The 10,704-nt window shown below is 58.8% G+C and overlaps 1 long non-coding RNA gene across 1 annotated transcript; it reads left to right on the forward strand.

Annotated features, from left to right (window-relative positions):
* The first annotated feature begins 8,754 nt into the window (after positions 1-8,754).
* CSTB lies at positions 8,755-10,704 on the forward strand. Its single transcript, XR_006607914.1, has 3 exons — positions 8,755-8,928; positions 10,039-10,140; positions 10,320-10,704. It is a non-coding gene; the product is annotated as a cystatin B (long non-coding RNA).

Below are 10,704 nucleotides of genomic sequence, written 5' to 3' on the forward strand. Positions count from 1 at the left end.
CCGCCGCCACCCCTTCTTTCCACCCGGGCGCGCGGGCGACGTCACACGACAGCGCCGGTCTGGCGGGAACGGGCGCGTGACGTCACGGAGCGCGCCGGTTCCGCTCGGGGGCGCGTGACGTCACACGGCCGCGACGGCCTCTCCGGGGCCGCCTGCAGCGCCGCCTAGCGTCGCCCGCCGGGCGGGGTGTCGGCTCGCTCGGACGCTGCGTTCCCCGGAGCGGGCCCGAGGGCCGCCCCAGGCTTGTACCGAGGGCGAGCCTCGGACTGTCTCGTTCCGCAATTCCAGGCTCCCAGAGGGAGAGCGGCCTGTGCGCATCAGCGCGCGGACCCTCACCCGGTGCAGCCGGGAAGCCGGAAGGGCCGCCGCGCAGCCGCGATCGCAGGACGGGGTCAGCCCGGGCCCCGCCGGAGAGCCTCCGGGGAGCGTCCCCGGCGACGGTCCCCACGGGGACAGGTCCTCCTGCGTCCCCCAGGAGACCTGGGCCGCCGCTGCAGGCGGCCCGGGAGACCCTCGGCTCCTCGCCAGAAAACAAAGCCGCTCGCTTGGTCGGACTGGCCGGCGGCTCTGCCGTAGTCTTTCCCGTAGTCGCGCGTTTCCGGACACAATGCCCTGCCGCTCCTGAATAAACCCCTCTTAGCTGGCAAAATCGCCTTATTTTTAAGGTGCACAAGCCACACCGTTGGTGCAAGTGGCGCTGGCCCCGGGAGGCGGGAACCCTGCGGACATCCAGGCTCCGGCAGCCCCAGCCGCGCGAGCGGGGTTCCGAGAGCGTCGGGATCCCCTTCCCTCCACGCGGGCCGCAGTGCGTCTGCTCAGTCGTGGGCCCGACCGGGCGCGGGAGCCCCCGCGGACCGTCGCTGACCAGCCGCGCCGGGTACGCGAAGCTCTGTGTCCCAGACCAGGGGTGGGGGGCGGCCGGCCCCGGCCCTGCAGCGCCGCACTCTTCATCTTGGGGTCGTGAGTGCCAGCCCTGTGTTGCGCACAGAGCTTCCTTTAAAAAAAACGAATAAAGAAGCGGGTGACATTACAGATCTGGCCCACGGACGTTAGTTTGCCAACACCGGATGCCAAAGAGCACCCTCGCTCTGAGGAAACACTGCAAAGGGGCGATAGTGAGGTGTCCCAATGGCAGGACGTTGATTCAGCAAATAACGACCCGTAGTGATGGGCACATAGAGCGGAATGTTAGCAAAGCTGGACGCCGGGGGCAAGAACACAGGGGTTACCCTGTTTTTCCTACTTTGTCCATGTTTGGAGATTTTCATGACAAAGTTTGGAAGCATTTTAGAAACTGGGTTTTTTGGGTTTTTTTTTTTTTTAAGATTTTATTTGAGAGAAAGCAGGCGGAGGGGCAAACGGAGAGGGGGAAGCCCAATGCAGGAGTCCATCCCAGGACCCCGGGATCATGACCTGAGCGAAGGCAGAGGCTTAAACCCACTGAGCCCCCCAGGCACCCCCAGAAACTGGGTTTAGAATCAGAATGAGCTCGTTCACCGAATGTTTACATGTGTGAATAGTGACAGTGGGAACAAGACAAGGCCAGGCGGTGAAGAGACACTCGTGTGCTGTACGAAGGGCAGCATGATGAGCTGCAAATGGTCCTAAAGCAAGAAGAAAAAGAAGACAACCAAGCCTAAGAAAAGAGCGATTTCAATAAGCACATGGTGAATTTGCGACACGAGATTTTACCAAAATAACAAAATGCACCAACATGCACTTTAAATTGTGCCTTACGGTGTGAACAGCTGTTGGATGTCGGCAGCTAATGGGAGATTTGCATCACATCCGGCGGATCTAAAAAAATAATGCGCGGGGGGGCCTGGTGGCTCCGTCGGTTGGGCGTCCCAACTTTCGGCTCAGGTCCAGACCTTAGGGATGTGGGATCGAGCCCCGCACTCAGCGGGGGGTCTGCTCGAGCTTCCCTGTCCCTCTGCCCCTCCCCACACTGGCTTGCACTGGCATGGGTGCTCTCTCTGGCTCTCAAACTCTCAAAATATATCTTTTTAAAAATGAATGAATGTGCTCTATTCTGAATGCAAAATTATCTCTCTTTCGAAACTTGTCAAAATCTGCTGTGCATTGCAGGCAAGGACCAGCCATGGATGCTAAAATTGCAGGCAAAAGTGTGATAGGAAATACGGTATTTGCATAGTCTCAAAGGTACTTACTGGTTCCAGTAGGACAGTAGTCACTCTCAAGTGGAAAACCTGGCAGACACCACCACTCTATTCAAGACGGAAGTCACCGTCCCCCGTGAGAAGACACGCAGATACCAGGTACCCTCGATGTGGTGCACTGAGAGGACACAGCATCACTGTGGTGAGAAAAAAACACACAGCATCTCCGAGGGCCTCAGAGACAAGGGCAGCCGGTTTAGATTCCCAAGTCAGCATGACTGTATGGAAACTGAACGAGAAACCTGACTCATGGCCCAACACCCCACGCATCCTAGGTGCACCTGCTTTGTGAACGAGTGAGCCGAAGGGAAACCATCTTGCCCTAGAGATTCCACAAGATGCAAAAAAAAGAGCACATAACCCTGCAAAAACTGTTCATTCTCCAGAGTGTAACTTGGCTCAAAGGAAACTCTCTTTCTGACTTTGATTCTCAGAGTTTGTTCATTTTGCATCAATAGTGGTCTTCCTGCCCCCAAACCACAACAACAACCCGATCAGGAGGAAACATCCCCCAAGCCCCAAAGAGAACCAGTCCTCAAAAAAAGGTGATCTATACTCTTTAAAAGGATCGAGGTCCTGAAAAACAAAGGCTGAGAGACGGACTGCCCAGCCGTGTGGGGGAGGCGGGACCAGAAAGATCACTTTACTGGGGCGATGGTGAGTGAGTCAGTCCTGTGGGTCAGCGCGTGTGTTGTAAAGCAAGATTCACTTCTTGCTTCTGTAAACTGCTCTCTGCTCCGTATAGTGCCGACATTTGGGGAAAGTTTGCACAAACTGTGCTATCTTTGGAACCTAAACTTATCTCAGTATAAAAAGTTTGAAGTGCTAGAAAAAAAAAAAAAAAAAAAAAGCCAGCCAGGAGTGTGGGGAATGGGTGCCTTCATCTCGCACACACATCACCCCGTCATGTCTGCCCCACAAAGGCGAAGCCGGGTGTGTCTGACGCCCTCACCCAGGACTGCGTCCGGCGCTGACCGTGTGGAGGACAGCTGTGAACAGCTCACTAGGTACAAATCAGGATCAGAAGTATGCTTATTTACTCCACAAATAATAAGGGCCATCGTATTTCCATACAGTAGCTCATAGAGCCACTTCTCACCCTTGTCCTGCTGTGAAGGCAGAGAAATCCCTGTGTCTGGATCCCGTGTGTTTCTCCCTCCGCAGACTCTAGGGGAGGACCCTTCCTGCCTCCACAGGCTCCCAGCGCGCCTTGGGTACAGGGGGCCTCCCAGCCGCCTCTGCCTGCCCCCCGGCCGCTGAGTCTTCACCTGCTGCCCTCCCTGCGTCGCCCTCTGGGTCTCCGGGTTTTCCGACAAGGCCACCAGCCATTGGATTTAGGCACCCCCCTGCTCCTGTAGTAACCTCTCTTAACTAACGACAGCTGCCAAGACCCTATTTCCAAATTAATGGCTCCTTCGCAGGTTCCAGATGGTCGTGACTTTCAGGAAACACTATGGGTCCCACTACAGAAGGGGGGAGGAAGGTTACTCCGAGCCTCAGACTCTGCATCCGCCTTTAGCAACCCCTAAAACAGTGCTGCAAGGGAGGTATGATTTTTGCCATCTTGTAGGTGAGCAAAGGGGCTCACAGGTTACACTTCCGCCCCGCGCCTGTCGGGGCAGGGCCAAGGATACGCCCAGGCTGACCCACGGTGCTCAGGGCTGTGCGAGAGCCCTCCATCCTCACCAGGACCGCTTCTCGGGTGTCCCCCCGGGCCCGCGAGGCTGCTGTCCGCAGACCTTCTCTCCAGACCAAACTCACTCGCTTACAGCACGCACTAGGCTCCTTCCTCGTGTTTACGATCTCAATTTCTCATTATAGAAAATTAGGGAAATAAGAAAATTTAGAGGAAGGAACCAGACGTAGCCTCATGGTCCGAAAGAACAAGCTGGCACAGATCTGCTCATTCTCGGCATCAGATTTTCTGTTAACGACACACTAATGTATTAATATAACTTATTAATTGCATTCATTACACTATATTGACCATTTTGAAACTGCTTTTCAAGAACATACCTCGCATTTTCCCACGATATTATTAACTTCTCAAGAATATGCAGTATTCCAAAATAAGACAACTCTTGTTTTTAAAAAGAAAAAGTTGTTTAATAAAACTTTGGAACAATACAGAAAATCACCAGGAGGAGAGTTATGAAATGCCTCTGTCCCACCGTCCGAGGTGGCTACTGGAAACAGCTCAGTGAACACCGCCAGTTCCGGGCCCCTGGGCCCCACTGCGCTCCCGAGAACCCGACTCTCCAGGGAGAGGCTGCACAACGGCAGTTCCAACAGGCCGCGGGGCGAGCGGACCGCAGGGAAATCGGGAAACGCCCCTCTCGAAGCCCTTCTCCCAAGGCACAGCCTGTTGTCACAGGTGGGGCTGGGATGTGCTTCTGAATTCCAGGATGGAGATTTTTATAAATTTTTTCTGCATCCAAGAATTTTCCTTAATTCCTGGCACTGATTGCTTCAACTGTGGGGGGTTTTGGGTGATTTATGGAAGTGTACAAGAATCAAGTATTTCCTCAGCGCCTCCTGTGTGACAGGTGCAGGGGCGAGGACCGGAGCCCCTGCTGCCCGTCGGCCTGCGGGCGCCGCCACAAGGACACAGGTTGTCAGCAGACATGGAGAGAACCACTGGGGGGCCCAGGGCAGGGGCATCAGGCGTACCCCGAGAGTCAGCCGCCCCCCACCACCTGAGGATTAGCCTTGCCCCTGACTCTGCTGAGGCTGCTCCACTTAGAAAACCCTTGGCCTGCATTAGTTGACAACAAGGGCCTTTTGAGATTCCACGTCTGTTCCCTCCTTTGACTCATCCCAATTTCTGCAGGTCCCTGCACCCGTCCCAAGGGGCTCAGAGCCTTCTTGGCTGGCGCTGGCTCCCTTCGAGGGCCCGGCTCAGAGGTAAAGCCATGGTCCACTCGGTCTGCAGCAACCCCAGGTGGCCAGGCCTGGGATGGAGGCAGGATGCTGGCGGGCCCGCGTGGGACACCTGGTTTGGGGGTTTCCTTCACTGTTACTTCCCTCGCTAGTGACGACGGGCCGGTGACCGGGACCGCTTCGCTGTGTGAATCTTCCATCTTTCCTTTCCGTTCTGGTCTCCTTTCTTTTTTTTTTTTTTTTTTTAAGATTTTATTTGTTTATTTGACAAACAGACATCACAAGTAGGCAGAGAGGCAGGCAGAGAGAGGGGAAAGCCAGGCTCCCCGCTGAGCAGAGAACCTGATGCGGGGCTCGATCCCAGGACCCTGAGACCATGACCTGAGCAGAAGGCAGAGGCTTAACCCACGGAGCCACCCGGGCGCCCCTCTTTTCTTTCTTTCTTTCTTTTTTTTAAGGGTTTCTCGGGCTGGAATTTAATTAGCAACACATTCCGATGACGATTTTTTTAAAATTTTATTTATTTATCAGAGAGAGAGAGGGGAAGAGAGCGAGCACAGGCAGACAGAGAGGCAGCCTGGCAGAGGCAGAGGGAGAAGCAGTCTCCCTGCTGAGCAAGGAGCCCGATGTGGGACTCGATCCCAGGACGCTGGGATCATGACCTGAGCCGAAGGCAGCTGCTTAACCAACTGAGCCACCCAGGCGTCCCAACGATGACGATTTTTTGCATGCAGGAACACAAGCACAGACAGACTAGCCCTGGGAGCAGGTGTGGGTCACCAAAGAGGGAGGAAAGGAGCTGAGCACCTCGCTGCGGAAGAAGGAACGCTGCCACCTGGAGAAAAAAGCCCCTTGCCTTTCCCACGCCAAGCAAACCAGACACGGTAGGGCTGGGGCGTCACATGTCAGGCGCAAGTGTTGTCCAAGGTCTTGGCTCTAAGAGACGTGATACTCGGTCTTTTTCTCTGGCTCCAGCAAGATGAGAACCCGCAGCGTGAAGGAAGGAGAGATAATGCCAGCCTTTTGCAGTGCCCTTGGATAGAAAAAGTGAGGCTAATTGTGGGAGAGATTTAAGTTAGTGTACTAATTAGAGATAGCATAATAATAGCACTATAGCTCGCCCTGGGGCTGGGATGCTGTCCCAAACATGTGGCACTGATTAACTCATTTACTCCCTAAAAAAAAAAAGACATCAAAAGCCCTGGAGATTGCCTCCCCGCGGAGAAGGCCAGAGAGAGATGTCCCGCAGCCAGTCCCATGCCGCACAGCCCATAGGAGGGAGGTGTGCCTCTGTGCCCAGGATTTGGCCTCCGAGTCTGCTCTGGGGCTGCTTGCGAACATCTGTGTGGTCCCAGAGCTGCCGCAGGAGGAAACCGCGGCTGCAGAGAGCAGGACCAGAAATGGACGCCACGGAGGGTCCGCGGCCACACCATGTACATGGACCAGAGAACTCTGACCCACAGCCTCTACACGACCATCTGGAAGCCACACCGCGGCCCGAGGGCTGGACCAGTCAGGAGTTGGCCGTGACTGCCCACTTCTCTTCCCCTCCTAACTCGGGACAGCCGACCCTGAAATCAACCCCACAGGATGCCTGGCTTGTGAGCCCGCCCACAGTCTCCATGGAGCACAGGGCACCTTCCTTCTCTTCCATGACAAAGCTGCCCCCATCCGGGCCTGCTGTGGGTCTCTGCCCGACCTGGGGCTGCCGGGGGCCAGCTTTGTTCACTTTCCTTCGGATTCTCTTTGCTTATTCCCCCGGGCATAGCCTCCTGTCCATAAAATCGCAGTGCCTGAGGACCGGGGTCCAGCAGGGAGAGCGCGCGTCAGACCCAAGGAGGCATGTGTTATAACATAAAATTTCACTGCGTGAGTTTAAAGGTCTAAATGGCTTTATGAAATGACCCGCTGGTAGACTGGCATCCCCTCCAGCAAGAAGAGAAGAGCTCGGGCAGCTGTACAGAAGGTAGGGATGTTGTTACAGGTGGAAACAGAGCAGGACAATCAGCGAAAGAAAAGATGGTTCCAGGCGAGGTTACCTTTCCTGGGGGGAGGAGCAGGGCTCTGAGCCTGCAGATTCCCTCCTCTTCTTTGGGGGCAGGGAGAGGGCCCCAGGGACAGGGTACCTCCCTGCGGGCCTCCACAACATCCTCACCGGCGGTTGGGGCTACACTTGGTAGGGGGGAGCTTGGGACTGGGGAGAGGGTGTGGTTAGGTTAGCGACCACGTCCTGGCAGGGTGACTTGGCCTAAGTGGCTCCATTCGGGGCCCGCTGGTTTTCTTTTTTACACATTGCAAGACGGAGCAAAACCCTCTGGGGAGGACAGAGGGAGGAGGGGAAGGCCAGGGCAGCAGGGCCCACCGAGCTGCAGGCAGAACGGCCTTCCCCTCCCCGCCGCGACAGTCGTTTTCTGACGGGTTGTTTCCCGAGTAGGGAGGCTCTCCGTTTTTATGGAGTCAAACCTGACTCACACATTCCTGCAGCTGGAATGGGTTGTGGGATCTGCCCTTCCCCACCCCTCAGGGCTCAACCACACCCGACCTCCTCCGGTCCTGAACTCACAAACTGGGCGCTGCCCTCGCAGGTGCCAGAAAATCTTGTCTCCCCACGCACCTGCTCGCTGGGCCCACCAGCAGATAAGGGTGGGCCCACTCCTGCCAAGTCAGCACCCACTGAGGAGGGGAGGCCAGCATCCAATGAGGGGTGGGCCACGGGTGGCAGGGGTCTGGACCTTTCTAAAAGACCAATCCTGTCTGGACAGCTCCTAGCATGGGCCCTACCCCTGCCCTGAATAAAGTGTGGGACCCTTCCCTTCCCTGGGTGGTGCAGTCTGTCTAATCTTAACCCAAATCCTGTCCTAACCAAGCCCTTTCCAAATGCCCTTGCTCTGACCACTCCTCCCCGAGCCTGGCTGGAAGTACTGGGAGCCTTCTCCTGCCCAGCCCCGGACAGATTCGTGTCTGCTCTGTTCGCACACGCCAGCCCTCCCCCGTGCCACTGCGTCACATGCTGGTGACTAACCTCCAGAGTTAGTCAGAGTTGGGGGGGGGGGAGGGGGACCAGGCCTTGAGGACGTGAGGCTCAGGGTGGCTGAATGCATAGGGGAGTGAGGCCGGGCAGGGCCTGATCCTGGACTCTGGGGTGCTCCGACAGCCTCCTGCCCCTGTCCCCTGCTCCTCCAGGTCCTGGCTGGGCCCAGGCTCCTCTCGCCCGCCCCGGGGGCTCTCATCTCGGGTATGGCTCACCACTTGACTGCGGCCCGCTCCCCACCCCACCCCACCCCAGCGCTGCGTCCAGCCCCGCGCAGGGTGACTCCAGACCGTCCCCTCCAGAACCTACCCCCACCCCCATGTGGGCCGGACCCCAGCTGTCCCCTGCAGTGGGGACACTCCGCCCTGACCCGCAAAGAAGGACGACACCAAAGCTGCCAGTGCGGGGACACCCCTACAGCACGCGACCACTGGTCCCCACACGGTGCGGAGAGTGAGGGTCCCCGTGGTCCCCCGCTCGGTGAGCGCCCAAGGGAGACGACTGCTACGGTCCTTCGCGCCTGCGCACCGCCGCCAGCCCTCGGCCGTGGCTCCGACCCCGCCCACTTCCCCGCCCACGCCCCAATCACTCCGGCCATCGCCCCGCCTCCGGCTCCGCCCCAGTCCCCGCCCCGCCTCCGGCTCCGCCCCAGTCCCCGCCCCCGGGCCACGTGACGTCCGCCTTCTTTAGCTGAGCCGACACCTGGGCGCGGGTCGCTGTCCCGCCCGCAGCGCCTGCCCGCGTCCCGCTCGGCTTCCGTCCGCCGCCAGCATGATGTGCGGGGCGCCCACCGCCTCGCAGCCCGCCACGGCCGAGACCCAGGCCATCGCCGACCAGGTAGGCGGGAGCGCGCGGGGCTCCGGCCGGGGCTGCGGGGTCCGCGGTGCCCGCCCGGGGTCGCCTCCGAGAGCGGCAGGTGGGGGGCGCCGCGGGGGCGCGGAGGGGGCGCCCAGCGCGCGGAGATGGCCCGGGACTGCTGGCGGACGCCCCCTCCCCGGGCGCCCCGGCCGGGCTCAGGGGCCTCCGCGTCCGGCCGCCGAGGAGGGCGGTGACTCAGCCCCACGGGACCCGGGAAAATGGGGAATTTGCAGCGACTGCGGGGCGACCCCGCCCGGGCCGCGGCTCCGCGCTCTCCCCCGGCCGCCCGCGCCGGAGGGCCCTGCCCTGCCTCGCCGCTCCTGCTTTTCCCGGACGGAGGAAGTCCTCCCTCGCCCGCGGAGTGCTGGACGTGTGTCAGGCCGCGGGCCCTAATCTGGAGTGGGGCGCTGGGAAGTGACCGGCGGCAGTGGGGTTGCTGCCCGGGGAACTGCGGCGGCCAGCGCAGCTGCTGACGGGCCGCCACGAGGAGAGAGGCCGCGCCCCCCTCCTGCACGTCCCTGCTGGCTCCTTAGGGGGACTGACCGCGCTTCCCAAGACGTTGTGTACCTGCCCCGATGAGGAGCGCCGGCCAGTCCTGTCTTGCGCCCCCCCCCCAGTCCCCTGAGGGCTGCTACCTGGCCTGGGGGCTCTTGCTCCCTGTGGGCACGAGTGTCCGAGCTGCCCTTCTACAGGCAGGGGCGTGCCTGGCCAGCCACGTAGCGGCATCACCTGTTACCACCCTGGCCAGCAGCCCAGGGCTCTCCTGCCTCCAGTCCACAAGCAGAAGGGGAGGTGGACCCTTCTGTGGGTGTCGCTACCCGCCCCCCAACCCCGCCGCCAGTTTTGTGAGCTGTCTGCAGAGTCCATTCCGTGCAGACCGGGCATGGCACTTGCAGGAAAAGGGGGCTCCGGGAATTGTTTTCTGCCCCTTAGGGGGAGCTAAGAGTTGAATGTGTCCCCCCGCTGTAAGGAACATCGGGTTACAGGGCGGCACAGCAATCAGTGTGTAGCGTCTCGTGAGAAGTAAGCGGGCTGAGCCCCTTGCAGGGAGGAAGCCACTAGGGCTCCCGGTTCTGTGCCCTCCCCAAGGTGAAGGCCCAGCTGGAAGAGCGGGAAAACAAGAAGTTCACTACCTTTAAGGCCGTGGAGTTCAGGAGCCAAGTGGTCGCTGGCAGGAACTACTTCATCAAGGTGAGTGTCACCCCCTGGGGTGGGTGGCCGGGAGGCTGGGACCCGGGAAGCTGATGACCTGAAGGGATCTGTCCCCCTACCCTGTCCAGGGCCTTAGGCAGGCTGGCCCAGCAGGGACACGTGGGGCCACAGGTCCTGGCTGTCCCTCACTTATCTACCCCCCACTCCCGTCTCTCCAGGTTCAAGTTGACGATGAGGAGTTTGTGCACCTTCGAGTATTTCAGAGTCTCCCGCACGAAAACAAGCCCTTGGCCTTGTCCAGCTATCAGACCAACAAGGCCAAGCATGACGAGCTGGCGTATTTCTAGCTCCCACGCCAAGTGGGGCCCGTCCATGTGTTTCTGTCCGCTGTGAACACATCTGGGATCAAAAGCAAATGTCGTTTCTCCATGGGGCCACTTGGGGGGCAGGGGGGGGGGAGTATCATGCACCTCTCTTGTGTCCCTGCCTTTGTCTCTTCCTGCCTTTTGGTGGGAGAGACAGAACACTGTCACTGATCTTAATTACTTTCAAAGATGGCTTATATTCTCTTTAAATACATATTTTTAAATCTTCATGAATTTA

This window comes from Mustela putorius, unplaced genomic scaffold (assembly GCF_011764305.1).
Source record: "Mustela putorius furo isolate JIRA1106 unplaced genomic scaffold, ASM1176430v1.1 tig00000765_pilon_pilon_pilon, whole genome shotgun sequence".
Classification (NCBI taxonomy): Eukaryota; Metazoa; Chordata; class Mammalia; order Carnivora; family Mustelidae; genus Mustela; species Mustela putorius.